The sequence below is a fragment of the Mirounga leonina genome, unplaced genomic scaffold, assembly GCF_011800145.1.
Source record: "Mirounga leonina isolate KUSES-001 unplaced genomic scaffold, KU_Mleo_1.0 Mir_93, whole genome shotgun sequence".
Lineage (NCBI taxonomy): Eukaryota > Metazoa > Chordata > Mammalia > Carnivora > Phocidae > Mirounga > Mirounga leonina.
In genome coordinates this window covers 11,147,620-11,160,402 of record NW_023270854.1, presented here as the reverse complement: position 1 = coordinate 11,160,402, position 12,783 = coordinate 11,147,620, and positions in this window count along the sequence as shown.

The following is a 12,783-nucleotide window of genomic DNA, read 5'->3' as shown; positions in this document are numbered from 1 at the left end:
TTTCTTTCTTTCTTTCTTTCTTTCTTTCTTTCTTTCTTTCTTTCTTTTTCTCTTCCTTCCTTCCTTCCTTCCTTTTCCTTTCCTTTCCTTTTCTTTCCTTTCCTTTCCCTTTCTTTCTTTCTTTCCTTCCTTCCTTCCTTCCTTCCTTCCTTCCTTCCTTCCTTCCTTCCTTCCTTTCCTTTCCTTTCCTTTCCTTTCCTTTCCTTTCCTTTCCTTTCCTTTCCTTTCCCTTTCTTTCCTTCCTTCCTTCCTTCCTTTTCTTTTTTACAAAATATAAATACATATCATTTAATATACTTTATTTTTTTAGAGCCATTTTAGATTCACAGCAACACTGAGAGGAAGGTAGAGAGATTTACCATATATTCCCTGTCCTTATACATGCACAGCTTCCCTCATTGTTAGCTTCCCCCACAAGAGTGCTACATTTGTTACAATGGATGAACCTTCATTGATACATCATAATCACCCAATTTCCATAGTTTAGACTTGTCTGGTTTGCTTTACCATTGGTGTTGTACATTCTATGAGTTTGGACAAATGTATAATGACATGTATCCATCAATATATTTTCTTTCTTTTTTTTTTTTTAAGATTTTATTCATTTATTTGACAGAGAGAGACACAGCGAGAGCAGAAACACAGCAGGGGGAGTGGGAGAGGGAGAAGCAGGCTCCCTGCAGAGCAGGGAGCCTGATGCAGGGCTCGATCCCAGGACCCTGGGATCATGACCTGAGCTGAAGGCAGTTGCTTAACCGACTGAGCCACCCAGGCGCCCCTCCATCAATATATTTTCATACTGAGTATTTCACTGCCCTAAAAATCCTTCTGTGTTCTACCTTTTCATCCCTTCCTTCTACCTATCCTCTCACAACCACTTACCTTTTCACTGTCTCTATAGTTTTGCTTTTTTTAGAATGTCTTATAGTTGGAATCAAATAGTATATGGCATTTTCACATTAGCGCTTAGTTCTTAGTATTATGAATTCAAGCTTCCTCCATGCCTTTTTATGACTTGACAGTTTATTTCTTTTTAGTACAGAATAATATTTTATTTTCTGGATGTATTTATCCATTCACCTACAAAAGGCCATCTTGTTAGCTTCCACATTTTGGCAATTATGAATTCTTCTACCAACATGTGTGTGCAGGATTTTGTGCAGACATAAGTTTTCAAGTCATATGGGCAAATATAAAGGAGTACAATTGTCGGATTCCATGGTAAGGGTATGCTTAGTTTTGAAAAAAAAAAAAAACAAAACAGCCAAACTTTCTTCCAAAATGACTTATCATTTTGCATTTCCATCAACAATGAATGAAAGTTTGTGTTGCTCCACATCCTCACCAGCATTTGTTGTTGTCAGTGCCCTGGATTTTGGCCATTCTAATTGGTGTGTGATGGTATCTCGTTGTTTTAACTTACATTTCTCTGATGACATATAGAGTATCTTTTCATGTGAGTATTTGCTGTGTATCTTTCTTGGTGAAGTATCTATTAAAGTCTTTGGCTTATTTTTTAACCAGGTTGCTTGTTTCCTTATTGTCGAGTTTTGAGGGTTCTTTGTAGATTTTGGATCACAGTCCTTTATTAGGACATTATTTGCATACACTTTTCCCCAGTCTTTGGCTTATCTTCTCATTCTCTTGATACTACTTTTAATTTTAATGAAATCCAGTTTCTTTCTTTTGTGGATCATGCCTTTGGTCCTGTATCTGTAAAGTCATTGTCAAGGTCATCTGGGTTTTCTCCTACATTATCTTCTAAGAGTTTTATAGTTTTGCATTTTACATTTAGGTTTGTGATGCATTCCGAGTTAATTTTTGTGAAATGTGTATAAAGTATGTTTCTACATTCATCTTTTTGCATGTGGATGTTGTTCCAGCACCATTCGTAGAAGAGACTCTCTTTGCTCCATTTATTGTGTTTGATCCTTTTCTAAAGATCAGTTGACCATATTTGTGAGACTCTCTTTCCTGACCCTCTATTCTGTTCCATTGATCTATTTGTCTATTCTTCCACCAATAACACACTGCCTTCATTTCTTCAGCTTTGTAGTAAGTCTTAAGGTTGGGTAGTGGCAGTCCTCCAACTTTCTACATCTCCTTCAATTTGTGTTGGCTCTTCTGGGTTTTTTGCCTTTCCATATAAATTTTAGAGTCAGTTGTCAGTATCTACAAAATAATGTGCCAGAATTTTGGTCGGGACTGTGTTGAACAAACAGATCAGGTTGGAAAGAATTGACCTGTTAAGAATATTGGGTTTTCCCATCCATAAACTTGGAATATCTCATTTACTGAGTTCTTGGATTTTGTTCATCAGAGTTTTGTAGTTTTTCTCATATAGGTCTTGTACGTATTATGTTGGATTTATGCCCTATGTATTTCAGTTTGGGGGGTTCTAATGTGAATGGTATTGTGTTTTTAATTTCAAATTCCATTTGTTCATTGCAAGTATAGAGGGAAGTGATTGACCTCCTTTTTTTGAACATTTACTTTAGAAAACTTGTAATCATAAACTCTTTCTTTGCCCCTTTAACATATACATCCTTTTAAAGCCTCTTTCCAGTTTTACAATCCATGGATTTATTTGTCAAGGACCTGAGAGCCATCCTTTTGAAATGTCATCAGTGGAAGATAGGGTTGGAGCCTAATTGAGGTAGGATGTTGCTCCAAGTTGTAAAATTATCTCCTGTCATGAAGATATGAAAAGTTTGTTTTTCCTTTGGATAAAGCCAATTAATAATCACAAATGGCCTAAGATTTGCTTCCCTTACCCCAGCTCTTACAAAGTGTATTCCTTTTGTTTCAGTGAAGTTGAATTCAAACTCAGTTATGGTCTTTATCCCCTATATAAATATCTTTAAATATGGTCTTCCTTGCCTGCTTAACTTTGGTACAAATTTTTGCTTTGAAAGAAATCATACTGTTTAGGGTAAAGTAGTCAGGAAGACTTTTCCTGAGAAGGTGACATTTGATTAGAGGCATAAATTATGGGAAAGACTGACACTATAAAATATCAGGAAGTGTATTCTGGATAAAGGGAAAAACATGTATTCTCTGAGGCAGGAATAGATGCAGTATGTTTTAGGAACAGCATAAATTCAGTGTAACTAAAAGGAGCTGAAAGAAGAATATTAAGTGAAGTGTAAAATACCCAGGTTGTGGAAGACTTTGTAGGCTATTTAAAACACTTGACTACTCTTTATGAGATGAGAAGTCTTTTTCACTAGGGGAGTGGCATGCTCTGATCTGTTTATAAAAGAGCATTCTGAATGCTAACTGGAGAACAGACTGAAGGAAGGTCAAGAACATTCAGCATATAAACTGTCCAGGAAGTAGTCCTGGCAAGTGTCACATAGTGGAAGCTTGTGCCAGAATATTATTAGTAGTGAATGTGAATAGATGTGGCCCAATTGGTCTATAGTTTAAACATAAATGTAACAAGACTTACTGAAAGACAGGATGTTAGATGAACATACAAATAAACATTTGTAATATGACTAAGGATAATGATTCAGAATATTCTATTAAAAATCTTTAATTCATGGGGTGCCTGGGTGGGTCAGTCGTTAAGCATCTGCCTTCGGCTCAGGTCATGATCCCAGGGTCCTGGAATTGAGCCCCGCATCGGGCTCCCTGATCAGCAGGGGGCCTGCTTCTCCCTCTCCCACTCCCCCTGCTTGTGTTCCCTCTTTGCTGTGTCTCTCTCTGTCAAATAAATAAGATCTTTAAAAATAATAAAATAAATAAATATCTTTAATTCACCTTTGGAAAAAAAAATATATGGGGTACCTGGGTGGCTCAGCTGTTAAGCGTCTGCCTTCGGCTCAGGTCATGATTCCAGGGTACTGGGATCGAGTCCCACATCGGGGTCCCTGCTTGGCGGGAAGCCTGCTTCTCCCTCTCAAACTCCCCTTGCTTGTGTTCCCTCTCTCGCTGTCTCTCTCTCTGTCAAACAAATAAATAAAATCTTTAAAAAAAAAAAAGAAAGAAAAAATATATTAACCTAAATCTAATCTTCAACTATGGTGTATTTTGTTTATCTTGACTGGCAGTCTTCCTAACCAGATTCCATTAGGAGGAATAAAGTATGAAAAATTACAGATTTTTATTTTGTTTTAAACATTATTTATATTAACTAAAATACTACAATAAATCTGCTAAGAGAGTAGATCTTAAAAGTATTCATCACAAGAAAAACATGAACATTAGACTTATTGTGGCGATCATTTTACTAATATATACAAATATTGAATCGTTACATTGTACACCTGAAACTAATATGTTACATGTCAATTATACCTCAATAAAATACCCCCCCAAAATATACATTTGCCTGCATACTGTATAATGAAGTCCCCCACATAATCTTCCTGCCTAGCATACTTATTTGATAGAAATCTCAAGCTACAATGTCAATGACTGTGTTAATATCTTCTCAGAAAAGCCTTAAGTAAATGTGACAGTTGATAGTGATTATTAACCTAGCATTGAACCAGTAATTAAACGATGCTGTCTGTGTGTGAAGGGGTGCACCACAAGCTTGCCTACGCTTGCATGGTGATCCTTCTGTTCTGTGTTCCCTAATCTGACATTATTTAAGTTCATTATTATTTCCTGTCAGAGCTCAAGATTTAAATCATACATAGAAAATTTCTTTGTATTCTATATACCCATTTTATTCCCAAGAAAATTTGTTGTATACTTCAGCTCTGGTGTAAATGAATGGATGGATGAATGAATTTAAAAAAGTAAAACAGAGGCACCTGGGTGGCTCAGTCAGTTAGGCATCCAACTCTTGATTTTGACTCAGGTCATGATCTCAGGGTGGTGAGATCAAGCCCTCCACACTTGGCGTGGAGCCTACTTGAGATTCTCTCTCTCCCTCTATTTCTCTCCTCCCCCTTCGCCCCCTCTTGTGCCCTCTCTCTCTCAAAAAAAAAAAAAAAAGTAAAAAATCAAACTTAATTCAAGTCTCAACTACCTTTATTTACAATGGTTTGGCTAATTCTGTAAATGGATTAGAAATGTAAAAGAAGACATGTTTTTTTGCTTTTGAGGTCTTCCATTATTGTTAGAGGCTTCCTATTTTCACCATGATCAGTATATTTTGTCTTGGCTAATTTAAAGTATGTACATGATGAGGAAGGAAGAAGGACTCAAGAGCGGATTCATTACATACCTTGTACATGCTGTGTGTTCTCACTACTTTATTCTGATCCACCCAATTTGTTCTCACATCATTCCTACTCACAAAGAAAAACAACTAAGGCACAAAACATTTCTGTTGCTCTATTGAAATTACAAGGTTTTGTATTTTACAATTCTGTCTCTGAAATGACTTTAAAAGATGATTACCCTCTTTACTATATGGTGCATGTTAAGGCCAGGATTTTCTGGATAAGAAGAAATTGGACACAAGTTATGAAATCATTAAGAATAGTTGATATCAGCTCATTGAAAAGGAGACCTATCTAAAAGTATAGTAAGTGAATCTTTCTAAATCATAATAAGTTATTAAGCAACTAAGAAACATTGTACTCCTGATTTACATAATTAATCTCTTCTGAAAACCTATAGGAATAAAAATTATCACTTACTGACCCAACAAATATTTATGGAAATCCCCTACAGGCCAGACCTGACCTCGGAACTCAAGAATTTATTATGTCTTTCACAGGTGAAGTTGCTACATTTTGCAAATAAAAATACAGGATGCCAGTGAAATTTGAATTTTAGATAAAGATTATATATGCATTTTTTATCTGAAGTTCAAATTTAAGTGGGCATCTTATATTTTATCTGGTCCTACTCCTGAGACCTAAGGTCGAATTGAGAAAAAAAGGGTATAATGAAATAAACGTAAAATCCAAAAGATGAGGAGAGTTAATTACACAGAGATGGAAGGGAGAGGCCTTCTGGGAAGAAGTAAATGTATGAACAATGACACTGTGGCAGGAGACATAGAGTCTAAAAGAAACGAATAAGAGCCAGAGGGGGTGAGGGGCTGCGTTTTAAGGTGAAGGCACAGAGCAGAGTCAGGGCCTGACTGTGAAGATCCATGGTAAGGGGTGCAGTAGGCATCCTCTAAAAGGACCTCCCAAAGATTCCCACCCCCGGTATTCATGGCATTGAGTTATTCTATTCTAACAAACAAAATATGCAAAAGTGATAGCATGTCATTTCTGAGATTAGGCTACAAAAAACTGTGATTTCTATGTTTTTGGCCCTCTCATCTCTCCCCCACATTTAGCAAATAAAAATATGGGTTGCCCAGCTATGAATCATTCAATTTAGTATCTTGGAATTTTAACATAGTTACTGACACTGGCCACAGAGACTAAATTAAAAATATTTTCAGTGCTACACAATGAAAAATACTTTTGGCTTGTTTCTTCTCTTTCTCTCTCTCTCTTCCTCTCTCAAATAAATAAATACAATCTTTATAAAAAATAACCAGTGCACCTGGGTAGCTCAGTCGGTTAAGCATCTGCCTTCGGCTCAGGTCATGATCTCAGGGGCCTGGGTTTGAGTCCTGAGTCAGGCTCCCTGCTCCACAGGGAGTCTGCTTCCCCCTCTGCCCCTCCTCCCATTTGTTCTCTCAATCTCTCTCTCTCAAATAAATAAATAAAATCTTTATTAAAAAATAACCATTATCGGGCGCCTGGGTGGCTCAGTTGGTTAAGTGACTGCCTTGGGCTCAGGTCATGATCCTGGAGTCCTGGGATCGAGTCCCGCATCGGGCTCCCTGCTCGGCAGGGAGTCTGCTTCTCCCTCTGACCCTCCTTCCTCTCCTGCTCTCTGTCTCTCATTCTCTCTCTCTCAAATAAATAAATAAAATCTTAAAAAAAAATAACCATTATCATGAATTCTAACAATACAGGTTTGTTGCTTGTTGCATTTTGTGATGTTGTTTTTTGATAAATGGAGTTATTCAGTACGTACACGTGTCTGTCTTCACCTATTCAACAGTGTGCTTGTGACATTCAAATTTGTTGTGAGTACAGCAATTCCTCATTCATTCTCAGTGCTGTGTGACATTTTGCTATAATACACTATGTATCTTTCTCTGTTCCAATGTTGATAAACATTTGGTGTCACTTTTTTTATTATGAGTGGCACTGCTATGAACATCCTTGTACATATCTTTTGGTTAACTATGGAATCAATTTTGATGGGTATTTACTTAAGAATGGAAATTGCTGCAACAGAGTATATGACAGAGAATTTTGCAAAGTGGTATGAGCAAGAATAACCAATATTATGTGAGCATTCTGGGTGCTCTTCATTCTTAACAGTTGTTCAATCTTGATTGTCAGGCTTTTGCCTTTTGTTCTTACAGTGGTTGTCACATTGGTGGCATCACACTGTGGTTTTGATTTGTGGATTTTTGGGTACTTAAAAGTTTCAGTATGTTTTTTTTGTGTGTGTGTGTTTATTGACAATTTGGATTCCTATTTTGTAAAGTGAGTATATAAGATTTTTGCCTATTTTAAAACTTGCACTTTCCGTGTTGTTCTTCTTATATATTATTTCTGTTACCAGAGTTTGACTGTTTAAGTGTGATGTAAAAATCTAAGAGTCTCCTTTTTATTCACCCTATCAGTGTTCAGAAGAGTGTCCTGAGGATATAGAGAGATGTTTGTCACCCCGATATCTTTTCAAATTTTGTTTCTGCTTCATTCTCTCCGCCCTACTTTGCCAGGAATCCAATTATACAACCGTTGGCTTTTTTCCCCATGTCACAGGTACCAGGGTTAGTACTTAAACATATCTTTTAGGGTATACAGTTCAATAGAGTCCAGTTGGATATTGTGTATAGAATATTTTTGAAAATTCTGAAAATATCATTGCCTCCAGAGTGCGTAAAATCTATTTTTTGAAGGGGGGATAGAGCAGGAACTCACCTCACTTAAAGTTTAGTACAGTTTTTCTAAGATTTTTATAAAGATTTTTTATAAGATTCTTCTTCTGAATAATCCCTATATTAATATTTATCCTATCTGGGAGCTGGGATATTCTAGATTCTTTCCTTTTTGGCAGATTCTATTTCCAATTTTTGTCTCCCTAGCACTTTAAGACTGATGAAAACTTCTCTGTGTTTTAGAAGCCTTTTACTTCCTTGTTATCTCTTAGCCCTATGCAGCTTAAGAAATTGGCATGTGCTTCCAGGGGAAAACTGGAATGTCAGATTTATTTATTTATTTATTAAGATTTTATTTATTTATTAGGCAGAGACACAGTGAGAGAGGGAACACAAGCAGGGGGAGTGGGAGAGGGAGAAGCAGGCTTCCCATGGAGCAGGGAGCCCAACGCGGGGCTTGATCCCAGGACTCTGTGATCATGACCTGAGCTGAAGGCAGACACTTAATGACTGAGCCACCCAGGCGCCCCTAGATTTACTTCTCTACATCTCCATTCTCTCTGGGATTTTGGACCTCCAAGTTTGGAGCTCCTTGGCATCTCCAAAGTCAAGATTTTGCTTCTATAGCTTTGAGAGATTGTGAGAAAATCTGACAGCTTGACTGCTCTGTGCTGTGATCTTCTGACATGTTTCCCAGAGCCCTATCTTATGCCATGCCATGTGGATCAGAAACAAACTCAGCACTTGGCCATTTCCTAAGTTCCTTGGAAAATTTTGAAAATAAAATCTGAAAAATCAAATAAAATCACTGAAACCATTAGATTCTGAGATAGTTTGTTACATAACAGTAAAGAAAAAATAACAGAACAAAACAAAACAGAAGGATTTGACAAAGTTAATTCACTGAACATCTATTACCAACTTTCTTCGTGCTTCCTTTTTCCTACTTTAGAAGTTAGTAAAATAAATACTTCATCTAATAACATCCCTTCCAAATAGGGGATTCGCAATATATACCAATTTCCAACGAGATACAGGTTCAAGTCCCTGAATATGGAGCATCTTTCCAAATGAAAGAAAAAGAAAGAAAAGAAAGAAGAAAGAAAGAAAGAAAGAAAGAAAGAAAGAAAGAAAGAAAGAAAGAAAGAAAGAAAGAAAGAAAAGAGGGAGATGAGGAGGGAGAAAAGGAGGAGGAAGAGAAGGAGAAAGAGAAGTCTTGTCATGAAAAACTTTTTTTTTTTTCCCTCTTAAACATATTTTCTTCCTTCTTGGAACATGCACATGAATAGCAGAACTCTTGCTTCCGTTAATTGACAAGCATGGTGGTAGGGGTCTACCCCCGCTGTGGATGACAGACAGAAACAGAGAGAGAGCCTGATCACTGAGGGCATAGCTGAACAGCTGCATCAGCTCTGCAATTCTTTCAACTTATTATGTGGAACAAATAAATTGTTATTTCTTTAAGACACTCTTTGCTTAGGGTTTCTGTTCTATATAGACAAATGTGTTATTAAAAATATAGATTTAATATAGATATATTCTTCTAAATAAAACTGAAACTGTTCTAAGATATCATTACATCACTATTTTCATATAACTAATTCCTATAATAATAAAGTATATATACCACCTCTAGCAAATGGTCATTTTATAAATGTATATAACCTTTTAGAAGCTCATTAAAATGAATAATTGCAATTGTCTTTCAAATATTAAGGCCATCAGTTTTTCTTCAAAGAGTTGTGTATGTTTTCTTCACATATGGAGTAACCGAAAATAAAAACACTGTTTGACAATTTGTAAAATATTATATTTAAAATCATACACTGAAAACGCATCCTGTGTGTTGTAAGCTATAGATACTCTTTCAGAAACGTAATATGTAACTATTTGAACTTGATATAGTTACGAAGTAGTAACCTAATTTATGGTCTGAAACCATAACACTCAATCTTAAAGAATTTTGAGGCACAAATAGTCATCATTAAATTCCTTTGGCAATATAAATACTAAGAGGAAATCAATTTTCTAAGATTAGAATCAGAGGCTAATTAAAATATTCATTATGTATATGAGGTATTCTTGTGGTCCATAAGAGTACCTGAATGATAGGAAAGGTACTGAGGCCAAAAACTTGCAACACTGGGAACATGATTTTGTAAGTGACAAATCTCTGCAGTTAAAATCAACTTCTGTCTAACATTATGTCACATGCAGGAAAATCCCTGTCATATCATTTTCTTTTTCCAAAACTTTTTAATGTAATCTTATATTCGTGGGAAAACTACATTGGTATTCCATGGACTAATACAATTATCTATATATTATCTATGTATAATTTATAGTAAATTTGCTGGAATGTGCTTAATCCACAAACTAGGAGATGTGTATATACTATAAAATGGGACAAAATATTTCATATTCTCTGTATCAGAGAGAAAATTATTTCTTAAAGAATTTTTACTTTGTTTATTAAATTTTATTCCATTTAGCATGTCTAAAATAGAAATGAAGTTGACAACATTGTAAGGAGACAGACCTGAGTGCAATGTGAGATAATTTCCTTCCTCTAGACTAAAAAAGAAAGAAAGGAAAGAAGGAAGGAGGAAGGAAGGAAGGAAGGAAGGAAGGAAGGAAGGAAGGAAGGAAGGGAAGAAGGAAGGAAGGAGGGAACGAAGGAAGAAAGAAAAGAAAGGAAAAAAAGGAAAGAAAGGAAAGTAAGGAAGAAAGAAAATCACTGTGCTGGATCTTGACCAAGCCCGGTATAAGAAATAAAGGAAGTGATTTGCCCTTTTCTTGATGAAAGTCAATGGAAACATGCATTAAAAAACAAAACAAAACAAACAAAGAGTTTTTATTTTATTTTATTTTAGTATGTTATGTTAGTCACCATACATACTATAAGTGTTTTTAACAAATGGTGCTGGAACAACTAGCCATCCAAATGCAAAACAAACAAACAAACAAACAAAAACCAAACTAGACACAGACCCTAAACTCTTTATAAAAATTAATCCAAAATGGATCAGAAACCTAAATATAAAATGTAAAACTATAAAACATCCAGAAGGTAACATAAAAGAAAATCTAGATGACTTTGGGTGTGGCAATGCCATTTTGGATACAACACCAAATGTATGACCCAAGAAATAAATGATACACTGGACTTCATTAAAATTAAAATTTCTGCTCTGAAAAAGACCATGTCAGGAATATAAAGACAGACACAGACTGGGAGAAAATATTAGCAAAAGATGCATCTGATAAAAGATTACCATCCAAAATATACAAGGACTTTTGAATTTCAACAGTAAGAAAACAATCCCATTAAAAATGGGCCAGAGACCTTAATAGACATCTCACCAAAGGAGTTATGCAGATGGAAAGTATCCACATGAAGAGATGTTCCATATCATATATCATTAGGGGAACACAAATTAAAACAACGAGATACAACTACATACCTATTAGAATGGCCAAAATGCAGAATACAGACGATGCCAAATACGGACAAGGATGTGGAGCAACAGAAACTATCATTGCTGGTATGAATGCAAAATAATACAGCCACTTTGAAAGGCAGTCTGGAAGTTTCTTACAAAATAAACATACTCTTATCATATGATCCAGCAACTAGACTCCTTGATATTTATCCAAATGAGTTAAAAACTATGTCCACCTAAAAGCCTGTACACATATATTTATAACAGATTTATTCATAATTGCCAAAACTTAGAAATAACCAAAATGCCCATTAGTAGGTAAGTGGATAAATAAACTGTGGTAAATGCAGACAATAGAATATTATTCTGAACAAAAAAGAAATGAGCTATCAAGCTAGGAAAAGATATGGAGGAAACCTAAATGCATAGTACTAAGTGAAAGAAACAAATTTGTTTTCAAATTTGCATTTAAATGTATATATATGATTACAATGTATGGCATTATGGAAAAGACAAAACTATGGAGACAGTATAAAGGTCAGTGGTTGCAGGGGAGGGGAGTAGTGGGGTGAATAGAAAGAGTACAGGGGATTTCTAGGGCAGTGAAAAGACTCTGTATGATACTAAAATTAAGGATACATGACATTATACATTTGTTCAAACTCACAGAATGTACAACATCAACAGTAAGTCTTAAGGTAAACTATGGGCCTTGGTGATAATTATGTGTCAAGGCAGGTTCATCAATTGTCACAAATATACCACTCTGGTGGGGAATGTTGATAAGAGGGGAGACTGTGCATGGGTGGGGACAAGGGATATATGGGAAATCTCTTTACCTTCCTCTGAATTTTGCTATGAACCTAAAACTGCTCTAAGAAATAAATTGTTAATAAAAATAAAATTTTAAAAACTCTCTGTTGCATCTTAGTGTCTGAGTTGTTCAAAAATGTGTTTTCTTCAATACAGGTAATTTTTATGGAAAAGTTTTGTACTAATAGTCAGGGTTCAAACAGAGAAGCAGAACCTATAGAGAAGAAAGGGAAAAAGAGACAGAGAGAGAGACAAAGAGAGACAGAGACAGGTAAAGAGGGAGAGAGAAATAGAGACAGAGACAGAGATTGATGATAAAGAATTGGCTGACACAGTAGTGGGGTCTGGCTAGGCAAGTCCTAAATCCATAGTCCTTAGTCCACAAAGCAAACAAGGGAAGATTGATAGCAGACTGGATGGAACCCACAGGCATGGACTGGAGATGTCATCCAGAGGCTGAATTCAATCAATCGCTGTTTCTTTCCTTCTCTCCTCTCTCTCTCTCTCCCTTCCCTGCCCCATCACCTTCCCTCCATCCCTCTCTCTTGAGGAAGCAGAAATCTTTCAAGATTTCCTGACTAACTAATTGTATCCCATCCAAGATAATCGATCTTTAAGGTGTACTGTTTAATTATATCTACACAGTACCTAAAACTTTGATTA